The sequence below is a fragment of the Euleptes europaea genome, chromosome 19 (assembly GCF_029931775.1).
Source record: "Euleptes europaea isolate rEulEur1 chromosome 19, rEulEur1.hap1, whole genome shotgun sequence".
In the NCBI taxonomy this organism is placed as follows: domain Eukaryota; kingdom Metazoa; phylum Chordata; class Lepidosauria; order Squamata; family Sphaerodactylidae; genus Euleptes; species Euleptes europaea.
This window is the reverse complement of record NC_079330.1, coordinates 17,627,585-17,633,619: the sequence shown is the minus strand read 5'-3', so window position 1 is coordinate 17,633,619 and position 6,035 is coordinate 17,627,585.

Here is a 6,035-nt window from a genome sequence, read left to right as displayed (position 1 = left end):
AAAGCACCACGAGGCTCCTTGTGGTGGGTTTTTGAGCTTCTTCTTCAAGGTGCGCAGGCAGACTCCATCCCTTCAGAAACTCAGCTCTGAGAGAAATACAGAAAGGAGTCTTTGACGTCCCAGATCACCGGGCAGACAGGAAAACCAGAAAGGGCTCATAATCCCCGGCACCTTTTCTGGCTTCCAGTTCCATCGGCACAGCTCAGGCATGGAGTGGAAAGTGGAGCTGGCAAAGGCACACCCAGTGACGCTTTTCGTAGCCGGCTATTTTTAAGGAAGCTTGGAAAGCAAAGTTTAGAAAGATCGACAGAAGCGTTTTCTAAGAATGAGCCTCCATAAAAACAGTCATGGAGTGATAAACAGCCCACCAAAAATCATTTTTATGAGTTTAAATTCTTTACATAATGCTTGACTAAATATACTATACACCCTCCAACAAATGTAATGTGCCCTGCAAAAAAGGAAAAAGGAAAAAAAATCCTGGAAGGGTACAAGAGGAAACTGTAAAAGAGAAGTCTTTCTGGATCATGCATGAGTGGTGAAAATCGTGAATGAAGGATAAGAAAAGTGGGGAAAAGTGGCGTCAAGATGCAGCCAATTTATGGCAACCCCCTAGCGTTTTCAAGGCATGAGACGTTCAGGGGTGGTTTGACATTGCCTGCCTCAGCATGGGCTATGGGTGTTCTGAGAGAACTGTGACTAGCCCAAGGTCACCCAGCAGGCAAGAAAAAGAAAGAAAAGAAGGAAAAGCAAAAAAGAAAGAGGAGAAGGAGAAGAAGAGTTGGTTTTTATATTCCGACTTTCTCTATGCCTTTTTTATATGACTTTCTCTACCACTTAAGGAAGAATCAAACCGGCTTACAATCCCCTTCCCTTCCCCTCCCCACAACAGACACCCTGTGAGGTAGGTGGGGCTGAGAGAACTGTGACTAGCCCAAGGTCACCCAGCTGGCTTCATGGGTAGGAGTGGGGAAATAAATCCAGTTTACCAGATTAGCCTCCGCCACTCATGTGGAGGAGTGGGGAATCAAACCTGGTTCTCCAGATCAGACTCCACCGTTCCAAACCATCGCTCTTAACCACTACACCGCGCTGGCTGTCATGAAGCCCACAAGTAGAGGCAAATAACAGTTTGTAAGGAAGTCAAACAAGGACTGAGAATGACTTCACTTCCCATGGCACACCACACATGCCCTTTTCTCTTTTTCACCCCCTGGTCACCTCTGGTCAAGGAAGTCATTGAAATAGTCCTACAGAAACCCTCCCGACCTGCTTAGCACGGGCAAAAGAGGGATGAACGAACGTGAACACCCGTCAGCGCCGATCCGTCTTTGAACTGCCTTTCAGCAACTTAGGAGGAAAAAACAATTTGTCCATCTCTTGGCTTCTCCTGCTGGTCACAGAGGATGCGACTGTGATCTCCTTTTTAAAGAGATTAAGGGAGATCTTTACCACAGCCTACGCTTGACTCCTAGCCCAAATTCCAAGCTGATTAAGGCACTGCCAACTTGGACGCAGTCAGCTGCAAACCAAGCCGTGTAAATCCTTGCCTCCCTTGACGTTTAAGAAGAAACAGACAACCCTCTGGGTATTTTTCTTGGGGCCGTCAGCGCAGCTGGTCCCCATAAATCCCCCTCCAGCGTGGTGTAGTGGTTAAGAGCAGTGGTTTGGAGCAGTGGACTCTGATCTGGAGAACCGGGTTTGATTCCCCACTCCTTCACATGAGCGGCGGAGGCTAATCTGGTGAACTGGATTTGTTTCCCCACTCCTCCATACGAAGCTAGCTGGGTGACCTTGGGCTAGTCACAGCTCTCTCAGCCCCACCCACCTCACAGGGTGTCTGTTGTGGGGAGGGGAAGGGAAGGGGATTGTAAGGGGGCACCCCTGCTGGGTATATAGACATGGTGAATCTACCCCCTGTTCCTCCCACACACACACACAAAGACCCAGTTGTGAACACAAGCTCCAACAACTGCAGAGATGCTCTTCAGCAGAGGTCTGCAGAGCAAAGAAGAGATTAATAAGAAATCTGGAGGGGGAAAAGAAAACAGGAATAAAGGAAACCCAGCCGTGTCAATGAAATGCTCTAATTGACAGCTCTTGAAGGGCTTGGTGACAGATGTGTCTCTCGATGTTATCACAGCTGCAACAATGGAACAGCAGGGCCTGGGAGAGTTCTGTAGTGCACAAGCATACATACATACACACCCACCGACATGAGCAGGGGAAAGGACTATGGATTGTACCAATAATTACCAAAGCAGCACCCCAAGAGAGATTAATTACATAGTGAGAGGCTCCCATGAACCCGAAGCACTTTATTTTACACAGGAGGCTGCCTGTTGCATCTCTGCATAATCCACTGTTCTGGCTGTGCATCTTTCTAGTATGCTTACTGGGAGGAAGGAGAGCCAAACTGAGCCTTTGCAGCAGGTGCAATTGAAGCATTTGAGAATGCCTAACGGGACCACATAATTACAGCCCCACAGAGGAGGCTGCCTGCTACATCTCTGTATGAGTCACTGCTGTTGGATTGCCCCCTTCCAAACAGGGAAGTGTGCCGGGATCAGTGATTCTTTCAAAAGCACAGAGGGCCTTGTACACCATGTAAAAGCAGTTCTCTGGGGTAAGTGGCGCGCTTCCAAACGTGTTTCGGAAAAGCATGCCTTAGCAGCTCTAAGAATCTGAGGAAGGTGTGTTCATGCCCTCTAACCCTTTTCCTGAGCTGCCAATTCAAAACCAGTCTTGGCTCAGAGTCATTGAACTGCATTCCACCGGCAGCTTCAGCAATTCCTTCAGAAAGAAACTCCCTTCCCTGCAACAAATGGCATAACATTTGAATACCAGAAACATCAGAGCGGCTCCCGATGGAAGGTAGATGGTGCTCTGCTGCTTGGTAAAGGCTGTTTATAAGGCTGGGATCCTCCTGTAATCAGCATTTCTGTAACACTTTCGGAAGTCAAAGTGCCCGTTACTGTCTTGTAACCCTTACAACAGCCCTGTAAGGTAGGCCAGGATTATTCTCCCCTTACAGCAGATGAAGCTGAATGGGTTGCCTACAACCAGCCTACATGTATGTGTCATGGGCACTATTTGAACCTTCCAACTTGGAAGGCTTTAAGAGGGGAGTGGACATGTTCATGCAAGAGAAGGGTATTCATGGCTACTAGTCAAAATGGATACGAGCCGTAGTGCATACCTATTCTCTCCAAGATCAGATGAGCATGCCTATTACATTAGGTGCTTTGGAACACAGGCAGGACAATGCTGCTGCAGTCATCTTGCTTGTGGGCTTCCTAGAGACACCTGGTTGGCCACTGTGTGAACAGGCTGCTGGACTTGATGGACCTCTTGGTTTTTCAAGTTTGGTCTCCCCCCACCTTTTTTTTTTTTTTTTATTAACCTTGGTCTGATCCAGAATGGCCTTTTTTATGTTCTTATCACCGTCCCACCAGGGGCTCTAGGCGGTCTTCTGCTTCACACATGGGGGCTGGGGGGGGTTCTTGCTCCTACATCGTGCTGCTATTTCACTGACGCAAGACCCGCACTCTGCCAAAAGCAACAGGACAACTTTCTGGGACAGGGAGGGCCTCTTTCCAAGCTGCTGATAAGAAGCTGAGGGTTGTTTCCCCTTCAGGGATTGGTCTCCCAGCCACCAGCAGGCCCCACGTTATCTGTGAAGAGCCTTCCCAAAATAAAGCCCTGCTGCCTGCACAAACACGGCAATATGTACTCGTACACGCACACACCCCACACCCCCACATGAAATCACTGCTGTGCTTATTTTTCCCAAGCCTCCCCTTTCCTTTCAGTACCTTCTACAAATAAGAAAAGCAAACTTTCGGGACAGACCTGCAGGGGTCCCAGGCATGGGATGGGGGCAGGTGTTCGCTGATAGCCAGAGCTGTCGTGGCGGGACACCCACCCACAGAACTGCCCACTTTCTGCAGCAGAGATCCCCTAGTGTGGCGAACAAAGTGACGCGAGGCAAGATGGAGAGGGGCAGGGCTCTGGTTTCGACTTGCCATGTGTGTTGAACAGGTCCAAACTGGTTCTGAGCAAATTTGGATAGCCTAGGCTAGCCTGATCTCGTCAGATCTCAGAAGCTAAGCAGGGTCGACCGTGGCTAGTATTTGGATGGGAGACCACCAAGGAATACCACGGTCACGATGCAGAGGCAGGCAATGGCAAACCACCTCAGTGTTGGAAGAGAAGGACTTTGCGCTGTCTCTTAACCTCAGACTTCAGAGGGGTACTTGATTAGTGAGTCAGAGAGATAGAGGGGTCAAGATGCTGGGCATCCTTTCTCTACTATCCTTTCATGTGTAGATTGCTACTCACAGGGGGAAAACATCCTTCCTTCCAGCTTCTTCACACCTCCACTCGAACGCACACACTTAGAATCATAGAATCAGAGTTGGAAGGGACCACCAAGTTTATCTAGTCCAACCCCCTGCACAATGCAGGAAATTCACAACTACCTCCCCCCACACACACACATAGTGACCCCTACTTCATGCCCAGAAGATTGCCAAGGTGTCCTCCCTCTCATGATCTGCCTAAGGTCATAGAATCAGCATTGCTGACAGATGGCCATCTAGCCTCTTCTTAAAAACCTCCAGAGAAGGATCACTTTCCACCTCCTGAGAAGCCTTTCCACTGAGGAACCGCTCTGTTAGAAAATTCTTTCTTATGTTTAGATGGAAACTCTTTTGATTTAATTTCAACCCATTGGTTCTGGTCCGACCTTCTGGGGCAACAGAAAACAACTCGACACCATCCTCTATATGACAGCCCTTCAAGTACTTGAAGATGGTTATCATATCACCTCTCAGTCTTCTCCTCTCCAGGCTAAACATACCCAGCTCCTTCAACCTTTCCTCATAGGACTTGGTCTCCAGACCCCTCACCATCTTTGTTGCCCTCCTCTGGACATGTTCCAGCTTGTCTACATCCTTCTTAAACTGCGGTGCCCAAAACTGAGCACAATACTCCACCTTGCCACCATGAAGAAAGGACGCAAGTCCTGGATCTCCTTCCATCCTAGTTAAGTTAGAATAGACAGGGAACTATATTTTACTCTATCCTATTCAGAAATGGAGTTCCTATAATAAATAAAGTATATCAGTGGAATAGACAAAAGGCTCCGAGCAATTTTTATCCTGGCACGCACAAAGGTTTGGATGGGCTGCTCTGTGCACAGTAGCCTTTGTGCACTCTGCTAAATTAACAAACATTTGGGCATAAGGAAACCCAATAAAATCCTACACTCCGAATGTCTGTTGCCTTGAAAACCCCACTGGGGTCACCATAGGTCAGATGTGACTTGACAGCAAAAAAAAACCAAAACCCTCAGGGAAAGGAAGGGGGGGGGCTCGGGGCCTTGGTGGCTTCAGGAAGAAGAGAGGGGCAGGTAAAAGGTCCCCTGTGCAAGCACCGGGTCATTCCTGGCCCATGGGGTGATGTCACATCCCGACATTTACTAGGCAGGCTTTGTTTACGGGGTGGTTTGCCAGTGCCTTCCCCAGTCATCTTCCCTTTACCCCCAGCAAAACGGGGAATCATTTCACCAACCTCGGAAGGATGGAAGCCTGAGTCAACCTTGAGCCGGCTACCTGAAATCGACTTCCGTCGGGATCGAACTCAGGTCACAAGCAGAGCTTGGACTGCAGTACTGCAGCTGACCACTCTGCGCCACGGGGCTCCTTGAGGGGCAGAGAGAAAGCAAAAAACAAAACAAAAACCAGGGATCAGGCAGGAAGCCAGACCACCAAGAATCACCAGGGCCCCTGCACAAAACCTCGCTCTGGGTCCCAGTCACACCACCCGTACCCAAACCTTGTATAGAAACAAGCTGCATGGTTTTCTGTGAGCAAACCAGTTCCGTCTACATGTGTAAGATCTTTCTCTCCCCTTGCATTCCTCACATTTAAGTCACACCAATCTGCTCTTCAGGAGCATAAGAAACCAATGAGACATTAGGGAGGTTGCTGTGTGCAAGCCTTACTCAGAGAAGCACATGATGAAAAGAAACA